This window comes from Sebastes umbrosus, chromosome 18 (assembly GCF_015220745.1).
Source record: "Sebastes umbrosus isolate fSebUmb1 chromosome 18, fSebUmb1.pri, whole genome shotgun sequence".
NCBI classification, from domain to species: Eukaryota; Metazoa; Chordata; class Actinopteri; order Perciformes; family Sebastidae; genus Sebastes; species Sebastes umbrosus.
In genome coordinates this window covers 21,050,844-21,063,608 of record NC_051286.1, presented here as the reverse complement: position 1 = coordinate 21,063,608, position 12,765 = coordinate 21,050,844, and the positions used below count along the sequence as shown (strand labels likewise).

The 12,765-nt window shown below is 40.8% G+C and overlaps 1 long non-coding RNA gene across 2 annotated transcripts in view; it reads right to left on the bottom strand.

Moving 5' to 3' along the window:
• Positions 1-6,627, bottom strand: part of LOC119476596 — a 68,629-nt gene extending 62,002 nt beyond the window's left edge. The window contains exon 1 of one of the 2 annotated variants that reach the window (XR_005204049.1): positions 6,399-6,627. This is a non-coding gene — a long non-coding RNA (uncharacterized LOC119476596). The remainder of the gene's footprint in view (positions 1-6,398) is intronic. The other variant, XR_005204048.1, reaches the window with a different exon arrangement.
• Positions 6,628-12,765: the final 6,138 nt, after the last annotated feature.

Below are 12,765 nucleotides of genomic sequence, written 5' to 3'. Positions count from 1 at the left end.
ATCAACACTAACTTAACAGCCTGCCTCGGACTCAGCAGCCAAATGTTATCACAGACACAGGTGCACATTTTCCAACTCCCACTCCATAATAACAAAAAGAAACCAGTACCCATTAGAAGTTTAGCAAAAGTCATTAACAACACTGCTTAAGAACCATGTCCTTTTTTATTGGAATGTCCCGGCCGTGAGCGACGCAGCGCGACATCGCACGCCGATTTAAGCTAAACTTTTGTCAGACACCCAGCTGTTTCTATTTATTCCTGTTCATTATTCCTGAAATGAGGCGTTATCTATACGATACCTCCTCATTTCACTACAAAACATTAATAAGGTGGCAGCTGGCTGGAAGGGGGATCGCCAGAGGGCTGAACTGTTTCCTACTGCCGTTGGCCATATTGTGTGTCATATCCAGTAAATATCACAATATTAAACATGTGTTTTCTGTTTAAATAGAACAAACAAAGGAAGATAAGTGGTAACGTCTCCAGTCTGATCTCGAGCATACAGCTGATAGGTAGCCTATGTGGTTTGTTGACATGACATAACAGAAGTGCATATAACAGAGTCAGTGTGGGCACGGTGTAGGAAGATGATTTTTGGGCCCCTGACAGCTTCTAGGCCCCGGTGCGCCGCATCGGTTGCACCATCGATATTGACGTCACTGACACAGGCTCAATGTTGTGCTTCACATTTGATTCTTGCAAAATGCAAAGATATCACTTTAGGTTGACAATCGCTACACAGCATATTCTGCTCCCATGTTGTACTAACAGATTCTCATGATCTCACTTATTCACGTGAGACTTCCATGACTCTCCCGTCACATACACTGCTCGTACAGCAACACTGACACCTACTGTCGATCCACTGGCGCTACTGCCTAACAATGACACTGGCGATGACTAACATTGTACCCTAAATTCTAACTACAACGACACTTTCATCCCATAAACACATAGGAAACATAACAAAACTCTTAACTTGCATTACACCTGTAGCGACTACTATCAACTACGAGTCGCTAAGAGGCTAAAGTAGACTCTACTGTGACTCGTAAAACAAATAAATACTTAGTCCAGATGCGTGTTCTGATGTTTATTAAATGAAAGAATCACAAACAATAACATATGCTAACTGGAATATCTAAAGTATGTGACATGATGTAACGGTCAACAGAAAATGTCTGAGCCTAACTCACCATCTTTGTCTAAATCCCGCCATCCAAGTGCACAGGTAATTAAAGTGAAACCCTGTGCCCATAACCGGAAATGATAGTAAACAAAATAATGTGTGCAGCCTCAGCAAATAATAATAAACAATATAGGTTAAATGCACATTTCGGCTCCTACAACACCCAAGAAATTATTCTGTTTAATAACCTACACAAGACTTGCCACACTAACACTGACAAAGCTAGCTATCTAACGCTATTCAGAAATCTACAGACACCATACCTCTATCTTTATAACGTTATCTTCATCTTCAACTGTCTCGTCTTCATCAATGACCACAATGGAAATGCTCTGGACATGCTCATGTATAAGGAAAACTGGAAACGTATAGTGGAAACTACATTTAGCTTTTTCTGCTACACCATCAACTGACAGAGAGAATGGAATTGAACTATGTTTATCCGACAGACTTGGAAATATAATAAAAGTGAATGCATGGGTTGTGTGTATTGATTATTGTGTTCCTGTGCTTAGCTGCAGGGCTAAATAATACATTTAAATTCCATTGTCGTGTTGAAAGATCAGCTAGTATCGGGTCCAGTTAGCCTCTCAGCTGGGAACAATAAGCTTCCTTCCCTCGTGCAATTTAGCCCGTAAATGTTCAGTCTATTTCTCCTGAATTTACATGCAAAACATCCTTGCCGGCTCAGGATCTGGTGAAATATCGGGGAATCTTCCATCATGGCCCAGTGGGAAGAAGATTCCCAGGTAAAACATGGAAAAGATTGCATCATTCTTTATGTACAGTGTGCGAACCATCCTGAGATAATTGAGTCTGCTGCTGTAGGCTGCATGTTTCGGCTAGATAGTGGTTTACTGGGTTAAAAATGTATCTCTCCGGGCCGACATTTCAAAATAAAAATTCTTGCAGAGTAAAGTTGATTTTGTCGGAAATTGAGAAGGATAATTCAATAGAGCTAACCCACTTTTTAGATTATTGTACAGAGAAACGTCTGCCAGACTTACAGTGCAAGGTCTTGAGCTTTAGCATCCTAACATACTGTAGGGAGTCGTCTCAGATTTGTGGAGTAAATTCATTTTTTTCACAATAAAAGTGATGGATCAGCAACGGAGCTGGGAACCAGAGGTTCAGGTGATGAGGAAAATTGTTGGATCTTTGTGTTACGAAAGCATACCTCTCTGCTGAAAGCCATCTCCACACTACACAGAGCTACTAGGTCATGCATCCAACCTCGCGCTCTCTGACACATCGACATGCATGCACAAACACACACACACACACACACTGCATCTGAGCAGGGGCAATGGCTTGTGCATGTAAATCACACCCTTAACGGCCTGTGGAACCGGCTGAGGCGAGGAGACTCACTCTCAACTCTATGAATAGCAAAGCAGATCCAGCTGGGACTGTCAGTCATCAACATAAATAACAGATTAACATCTTTTCTTTTACAGATTAAACATTATCTTCCCAGGCACGCTAAACGAATCGCTGCAATTCAGACGGCGCTCGTTTAGGACGAGTCCTGGGTGGAGCACAGTGGCTGCAACAGTCTAGTTATGTGTGCCGTTGAATGCTCATAAAAGTACAATTGCTAAGTTAATAAACATTCCTGGATTAGCTTTCCTCCATATGCCTCGCAGTTATGCATCTGATCGCTGTTGCTTTGTGAAACAAATGGAATCACAAAGTAAGAGGCTTGCAGGGATTATAGCTTTTAAATGGTAGTTACCTATAATGAAGTTATATGAGATGTTGTTTACCTTACTGTAATGGCGAGTCTGCTTGATTTGTTTATAGCCAAGAGGCTCTGTGGAGGCAATTTAAGCTACAATATTCAACCATTGCAGTTTCAATGTCTGCTGTCTGGTTTTAGATTTAGAAACAAATCCCGTGTTTCACAGATGTGTACCACTGGGTCAGCCAGCTTAATAACGTGCTACCTTTGGTGTTTCAAATAGTGGAAAATAAATTGTTTCCCGACCTTTGAAGTAAAACTGGTTTCAACGAGGCCGTGTGGAAGTGAAGCCAATGGTGGCTGATGGCACACAGATCAGTATTACTCACTAGAGCAGACCTCCACAGCTGAGGGAGGGATTCGGCCCCAGCGCTGTCTGTCAGCCCTGTGATATACGCTCGGAGAGAGAGGTTGCGGGTATGGGAGGGGAGGTAGGACTTGATGGGTACATGCTGCTCAAACAACGAATGGCCGCTGGGCTTGTGTGCGTGTGTGTGCGTGCGAGAGACTGTTCACAGAGAGCAAGAGCGAAAAGCGTGTAGCCTTTGAGGGATTGACTTTTATTTGTGGCACGATGTCACATTTCCAAGCGTCACACCGGCAGTTCTTTGTGTGCGCCCGAGGTTTTCTGGCCTGCGTTTCTCTAAAATGCAAATGGAACTCTCCGCTATTTTGTCCAATAAAGAGAGGAATCAAGATAGGGTAGAGGCATTGTTTGTTTGTCATCACACAATGACATTTCTGCTCATCTCTGGGCCTGCAGCAAGGTAGCAATTTAAATGTTAACATGGAACGGGTAGCACTGGCAGGATACAAAAGTAGACATGGCATCTCTTAAACAGAGAGACCCCATGGGCTATGCATAAGACTCCTACTGTCTATCAAGCAGGAGTTACTGCCGGCGTTCACTAATAGAGATTTGAAAAGACGTCTGGGAAAATTGTTTGAGTAATCATATTAAAAATCACAGGATAGTGGTTCCTGTGTTAGCTCTAAAGCTGAGGAATTCTACTGGGAAAATGTCTTTTGGTGATTACTAATATGCGGATTAACCATATATAGTTCACAAAAAAATTGTGAAAAAAACTTTTTTATGGCTACAGACAAAATAAATTCTGATAGGTTAGGTACCAACAAGTTTTAGCTAATTTTTCTAAACCTGCACTTTCACCTTATAGGGTTCGTATGATATGACAAACTAGTTGGCAAACAGCCTTAGCTTTCATTTGGAATCATGTCTTTGTCCACTGATAAATGAAAGTCCAATATTCTCTCTCATGTCTGACTATTTAGCTGCTATATGCTCCACTATGTTCACACACTACTTCCAACTAGCCTTATGGGTTACTGAAGTCATGTGCTGTTTTATCAAAGGGGCTGTATGTAAGTTTTTACATGTATAAATGTTTTTTAATCACTTTCTATTGCCAATGTGTGAACAGGTCGTAACCTAAAAAATGAGACCTTCCGTGACTTTCTGGGTTTCCTCTTTCAGCCTGTAGACTAGTCTTTTAATGAGAACAAAGCAGGACGTTTTTTTCCGGGAAAATCCAACAGATGTGATGTCATGCGTGCTCGTGAGTGCCTTTACTCTCTTCAGCTCCGCCACAGCGCTAACAGTGTGCAACAACAGCTAACGTTCGGTTAGAAATGGAGTCCGCGCGGCTAATGCCAACATACGACCAGCCCTCACCACAACTCAGACTGCAACACAAACTCCACAGAAGCACAAAAAAAAAACAAAGTTATATCTAGTCAAGCCTGTCTTGCAAAACAGGAATGTCACCGACGTCGGGGGGAAACTAGGATCAACAACGGTCGGGCTTTCGATTCATTGACTGACCTTCGTTTGGTTTTGGATATCAAAACAGACCCTGAGCTGGCAAAATTCCTATTGGACAGCGGAGCTTACATTACTGCCAAGCATGTCAAATATATAGTGATATTGTGGTTGTAGCTGGCTAATGTTGCTAACATTAATCAACATGATGCCTGTCAATTACGTTCAGTCTCGGGTGTGTCACCTCATGGCACATGTCCACAGGGGCGTTTTTTATCACAAGGTATCGCCTCGCTTCCCAGCATTTGACACTTGATGGGCTGCCACTAGACACAAGGCACGAGGCGCCTGATTGGACGAACGCTTTCCCTCTTGGGCTGCTGCTCCCAGCTCTCAAACCAGAACCAACATGGCGGCTCCTTTGGAAAATTTCTTCTCTTACAGTACATCACGAAAATAGTTTATTTTGGATCGACAAGGCTTAGTTTAAAAGTTTTGAGCCGGTGACTTGCATAAAGTAGCCTCGACCTCAACTTTATGCAAATGAGGAGTGGCCAACGTGACGCCCCGTCTCTCGACATAATGCATTTCACGGCTGCTTACATAGACAATGAATGGGAAGCGTGGAAAGGACGGAGGCTGTGGACATATACCGTCACTGTTTTGACCAATGCTCGCTCGTGTGTACGTAGTGCGAGCACAAGCGCGAGCAACAGGACGCTGACTGTGGTTGACTTAATGCCCACAGGTGTCGCTGTTAACAAGTCATTTCTGATATGGCCCCTTTAATAGGGACATGCAAAACAGAAGTTTGCCAGAGACCTTTGTTGATGCAGTTATCATTTATGATTATATTTATGTTTTTACAAAACAAAACATGGCCAGTACTCCCTCAGATATCGCGGTGTACAAATATGGAACACCAAAATACATGTTATCAAGAGCTCGCTATCCTTAGAACATTTTAAAAGGAAATTATCATCATATTTAATTCATGTCTAATTATCTTTTGATATGTTTAGATATTTTTTCTTTTTTTCTGCACTGTTTTTTGTATGTATTTCATTGTTTTTATTGGATTGTTTTCCACTGTTTGGTTAGGTTTTGTCTGCACATTTTGTCTACTTCTTGTTGTTTGACTTTTGTTGTATTTTTAAAATGAAGTTAGTTTAGATCTTTCTTCCCTTTTTTGTTATTGTTTTTTCTCTCCTGGGGTCCTTAGTATAAGCCTGTAAGGCTTCTTGACCTCTCCTCACACATTTCTTTTTTTTTTTTCATTGACTGGATTTTGTGCGGTTTTATATATGTGCAAATAAATAAATAAATAAAAACATTTAAAAGAAAAAATGTGTGATACAGCTATCCTTACCTTACCAGAAATGACTGATAAATGAGCCATTAATTGTTGATGAGGTAATGGACAGACACATGCTCGCTAGTTCAAGTTAGATTCTCCACAATTCAATCGTTCAGTTCATTTTATGGAAACAATGAGCACCAAAGTATAATTCATTTAGATTTACAGGTTGTTGTGTTGACCAAGCTAAACCTGAACCAGCCCTTATCCCTAAACCTCCGAGGGGGGCGCTATCATGTTAACAGGAGGGGACACTATTTGATGGGGAAACAGATTTAAACACAACACCTGCTAAACAAGAGAGACGAATAAAAGTGGTGACTGCCTACCTTTGCATCGGCCATAAAGTCCCAATATGTGTCCTTTCCTTGATTAATGATATTCCTTTAGTCCGTGAGGGTCTGCCGGTCAAAAGAAAACATTGTTTTTTAATAAAAGTTAATCCAAGTTGGTAATATTGTGAAGTCCATTGCTCACTGACAGCTAGCTAACTTTGTCCATCAGACCGCACTGTGCCGTAAAACGAGCGTCGTTAACTGTCGCGAGGCGGAGCTCGAGCAAATGAGTGATTCCTTATTGATATGTTATTCCATAGTCTATTTTTTTTTTCATGGACCTAAAAGTAATATACATACTGGTTTAATTAAACAATTTGATTTACTCCAATATATTTTATATTATTTATATTATTGATTTATTGGGCCTAATTTATTTCCCATCTTTGCTGAGCAGAGCTGAGTTGAGTTTTGTGCGAAAGGAATTAAAGGCCAGTACATAGATGCCTGTCACAAATATATAGAGCAGTTGAGTTCAGTGATTTAAGAAAATAAAAGCCTGTTTCTTAAATGTATTTATTTTATTTAACATTTATTTAACCAGGTAGTACTCATTGAGATTAAGAATCTCTTTTGCAAGAGAGACCTGGCCAAGACAGCAGCATTTAAACATACATTAAAGTTTGAGACGCCACAACATAAAACAAATGCAAAATAAATACATAGCATAATATCATACAAAACACATTAAAATCAAGTGTTTGAAGCCAACGTTAAAGTGAAAATATTCAGAAACACAGACAGCTCCCGATTGACTCTGCTTCTAGGTCTTTCATTAATGTTTTAAATTCATCAAAAGTGATCAGATTTCCCCAATTTCAATTTAGCTTGCAGTGTATTCCAGGAAGAGGGAGTTTTTTTTTTTACTTTGTTAGATTAAGGCGTCAAATACCGAGGCTTTGTCACAGCCATCGGCGTTCCATACCAAAACACAAGGCACCCCTTAGCATCAGTATGAAATGCTCCGGGCGTTCCATTAACTACCATGTAAACCCATCCGCGGCAACAGTAAACGCTCCGAGAAAGTGCACTGGGAGTGCGGTGGCATAGCTTAAAGATCGATAAGACACACACCGGGCGGACAGGAGGGGAGATAGATGGGTCCAACAAAGACAAGGCTTTTATCCAGGAAACCGCTGTCACGTTACAATCAGTTGTTCGTTCGTGTCCCGTGTTCAAAACGTTCAATGTCATTTTTACCGTACAAATGTAGTAGTTTTAAGCCCAACCATGTAGTTCTTTCCTAAACCTAAAATAAAGTGACGCCAAGGGGCATGACAAAGCGACGGTATGTGCCGAGTTGGGATGAGAGCGTGTTGAGTTACCGTGACCTGAACACCAAACAGTAGGCCGTGGAGGCAAATTAGTGCAGTACTTAAGATTTCGGGTAAGTTGTTTTCATTCATTTAAACTGTACTATTAACTATCAGGTAACGTACAGCTCATGGTTTGTGTTAAGCTAACGTTGACTCTCATTCGGTGGTTGCCCAGTAACAATTGAAAAAAGATGCCGCAAACTGAAAAAAAAACAGTGTAGTGTGCCTGGCGTTTTCAACCTGCAAAACGCGCTCATGCAAACATGCGAGGCTCATAGAGTGGAAAAATGCGAGAAGCTCAGCAACATAAAAGCAGTGCGCAAAATGCTTCAAGGCACGGTCACAGATGCCCGAATGCAGACGAGTGACCATCGCCATCGATTTTCGAACTGAAACTTCACCAAAGCTGAACTGCACTTCAAATGCAAAGACGCGAATTTGCTTCGCATTTGGACGCAAGTGTTTTTTCACCCCTTCGCTCGCACCGAATGTAAGTGAATGGGAGGAGAATTTTGATTTCACACAGGTGTGACCGCCTCTTTACTCTCATTAAAAACAATTACAAAATGCCGCCCCAGGCAGCTGAAACCAAGGTCTTACACTCAAACTTCAGATCAAAGTTAGATTCAGCTGGTGCAACAGGCTGCTGGACGTCAATTACAAACTACGTATTTTAATGTTTCATTTGAAGGACTTTTTGGCAAAACTACTACATGCAGTGATTCTTTCAACATCATAATTACTCTATAAGATTTCTTAATCTTTGCAAGGCACAGAGCACTTTTGCAACAAATTAAAGCCTGTCTCTTTGAACTGACATTTTACTTCTGATTTGCACCTTCTACACATCTGAAACTGTAAAACATCTGCTTCAGTACCTCTGTATTTAAATTGCGTGTGTGATTTAAATTGTCTCAGATGTGTTCATCTGTATTAAAGTGATAATCCATTTTTCTCCCTCTCACCTGGTAAGAAAAAAAAGGAGCCTCAAATTATCTCCTACACCCAGAGATGTTGATAGGCATAGAAAGTGGCACTGCTGGAACCATACTAATGTCTGCGCTACCGTGCAGTCCAGATGGCAAATCAGAGACCCAATAATAAAACATTAACTTTAACAACATCACCGCAAGCAGCTAAGAGCTACTGCACTACAACAGTTGGTACATTAACAGCCGTGAATCAAGAGAAGCAGCGGCAGTCTCTGAGTGGTCTTCAAACAGAGCGTCGCTTTAATGGGATCCTAGGGGCCCTACATATCAAGGCTGGGGGTCGTACAGGGAAACGCCTGTTTCTCTAGGAAATAATGAGGTCATTCGGTGTATAATGAGGCAACTGATGTGGGGAGGGAGGGGAGCAGCGAGACACGAGGGACTTCAGGCTCTACTCAACATCAATTTGTCGAAACAGGTTTTGGATTGCAATTTCTCTCCCTGTGTTTTCTCCCTCCTCCTCCTCCTCCTATACTGTCTTTAACACGCTGTAATTTTGTCGTGTCATCAGTACCAGCAGGGTGTGACAACCCGCTGCTTTTAATCATTCTCAATCAGGAGGGACTGTCTCTCTCTCTCCCCATCTCCCTCTTCTCCCCTCTTTCCTCTCTGCAGGAGACAGACAAAATGGAGAAGAATGAAACATGTGCGTAACCTTTTCAAGGACAGAATGCGAGGATGGGCTGTCCGGCTAGAAAGCACTTTAGGAAAAGAAAGCCACTGGTGCGGTTAATACAGAAAAGAAGAAGAGAGAGGGGAAAATAGATGAGGGGGCCTGAAAGCCGACTATGATGACTTCTATATATAGCCGCTGCAGCGCGTGGTGAAGGCCTGCACCGCTAAGACGGCATGCTCTTCCAGCTAAAGGGATTTCACACAGAATATGTGTGTATCTGCATGTGTGTGTGTGTGTGTGTGTTTATTAGGACCAGAGATTACACTGAGCGCTGCTGCCGACAAGAGGAGAGGAAAAGAGGAGGAGGAGGAGGAGGAGGAGAGAGCTGAGTAGCTGCAGGAGCTGTGGCGTCCTTAATTACAAAGCAAACAACCACAGGCCTTATCCCTTACAGGATAAATGCTTATGTATTCCTCTGAAGGGCTATTATTACAAAACTTTTCTACTCAGCAATTTCTAATAATTAAATGTTACAAGGACCCATTTTTCTTGCCAGGATTGTATGGATTTTTTTTAGGTTGTGTATTATTCAGCAAAGAAGGCATCTTTTATTCTTCCAGGACTGATTTGCTAAAGGAAACTAGGTTGCAAATTAGCCCTATTATAAATGATGAGTACAATGCATTGCAACTATAGGCTACTGAATGAGTAATGTGAGCGAGGAAGATAGATTAAATACTAGATTTGATGAAACTAATCCAAATTCAAGTCCACATTTGATTCTCTTTCTCAGATGTTTCTGAAATTAATATTTACTGTTTCATTCTGGCTGCTTTAACATGCATGAGCCAAAATATTCGATATTTTTCACATTCAAATCTCCCAGGCGCATGCATAAAAAGTATGTTTTTCTCCAGAATCCTACTACTACAGCAGGGTAGAAACTTCTGTTTTGAAATAAGTTGTAGTGATGCAGTCTGAGCCCATGATGAGACTGAAGAGGCATCTTATTTCTGCTTTCTGCTCCACTGATTTCTGCTTTCCTCTCCAAAATAAAACCTTCAACCAAGCCTTTAACTCTCTGAGGTTACACAGCATCCACCGTCTATCAATCACCTGCATCGGTGAAAAATATCTGGGAATGGAAGCAGCACACAGACCGCACCACGACAATGTATGCCATCAGATTGAAATACGCTCTAATCACATTTCTAAATATAGTGACTTTAAAGGTAAAGTGTGAAGGATTTGGCAGCATCTAGTGGTGTAGTTGCAGATTGCAACCAATTGAGTACCCCTCCGCTCACTCCCCAAACAAAAAATACGGTGACCCACTCACCCTCTCATCCCTCTGGCACTCAGGTGAACAGCTGATTATATTAACTATGAGTGCCACCCATATCCATGTGACCCAAATCTCTCAAATCATCGCAGTTATATAATAATTAATGACACAATAATAAATGACAATATCCCAAACTCTAAGAAATCCCAATACCCCAAAATATAAACCATCACAAACCTAATTAACATTAATACAGACATTACTCCTTTCTGAAATCGTTCATGGTTCCCTATGTAGATATGAAGGGCTCATTTCAAGCTAACAAAAACACAACGATTCTTAGTTTCAGGTGATTATATATCAATGAAAACATAGTTATGAATATTATATTCCATTTCTGCTAATAGATCCCCTGAAACACTGCTCCTTTACGTAAAGCAATAATCACAACCAAGCCAACAAATAAAACAAAGTAAGATGCCAGATATAGTCTGTAAAACAAATGACATGGAAATAAGAAATTAATTTCACACAATTACAGCTTAAAACTGACAACATATCCAGCACTGGGAATAAGCTAACATAATATTTAGATATTACTGAATTTACTTTCAAAAGTAATAGACAAAAGGGAAAAAATAGTAGGGCTGTCAATCGATTAACATATTAATTTCGAATAATGATTGTCTATTGTTAATTGCAATTAATCACAAATTAATCACACATTTTTTTATCTGTTCAAAATATACCTTAAAGGGAGACTTATCAAGTATTTAATACTCTTATCAACATGGGAGTGGGCAAATATGTTTGCTTTATGTAAATGTATGTATATATTTATTATTGGAAATCAATTAACACAAAACAATGACAAATATTGTCCAGAAACCCTCACAGGTACTGCATTTAGCATTAAGAAATATGCTCAAATCATAACATGGACTACTGCAGCCCAACAGGCAACAACAGCTGTCAGTGTGTCAGTGTGCTGACTTGACCATGACTTGCCCCAAAACTGTCTATCTTGAGGTCAGAGGTCAAGGGACCCCTTTGAAAATTGTCATGCCAGTTTTTCCTCGCCAAAATTTAACGTAAGTTTGGAGCGTTATTTAACCTCCTTTGCAACAAGCTAGTATAACATGGTTAGTACCAATGGATTCCTTAGATTTTATAATTCCATATGATGCCAGCATATTCTCGCATACATATATACATCACACATTAGTGGCACTAAAACGAACATGTTATTATCGCGTTAACTTTCACAGCCCTGGAAAATAGCAAATATCCTTATAAGAAAAAGCACTTTACAGTGATATGAAATAGTAAGGGAGTGCAGGAGAGAAAGGAGCATGAACCAGTTTTGCCCTTTAACCAACACTCCATAGTTGCCAAATAACCACAACAGTCCATAGTAACCCACTTTGGACACTTCCTGGTCTACACACAATGATTCTTTTGTAGAGGGCCAAGCAATAACTACGATAACTGCAGCTATTGTGAAGGCAATATTTGACAACAGAGTCCTGAACTTCCACTGAATCCGCTGATGCAGCTCAGAGACGGCAAACACAGAGCTTTTTGAGCTAACTTTTCAGGAAGTGAAAGATGAACTCTCGGTTTTTGCACACATTTAACTTAAATGATTTTGCAACCAATGCAGGACATGTGTGTGTAACCAATGAGCACAGAATTTGGGGTGCTCTGGTACTTCACTGCCGGCCAGCTCATCCTCTCCTTGTTGTGCATTTTAATGAGAAAAACGTCTCCATTAGCTCCCATGGCGACACTGAGTGGCGATGGAGGTAAATAAAAGACTCCTGATTGTGAAATAATGAGTACGCCAGTTGCTGCTTGGCAGACGGCTGCTGCTGTCAGCAGGTTTTGAATCACTGTGAAAAGAAGTGGAACAGGGGAATTATGGGAGCTATTAAAATTGCAATAAAGATTACCAACATGCCCACCTACCAAACACTTCACTTGATCAAAGGAGATTGGCAGATAGGAGAGACATCCACTCACCACATTAGTTCATTATGCTCAGAGATGATATCATTAGAGCATTAACAAGGTTATATTATCTGGGCTCACACCCACAGAGGTGAGTGACAAGAAAATTGCCATTGTCTTAAAGTGAAGCAATGGATTTGCC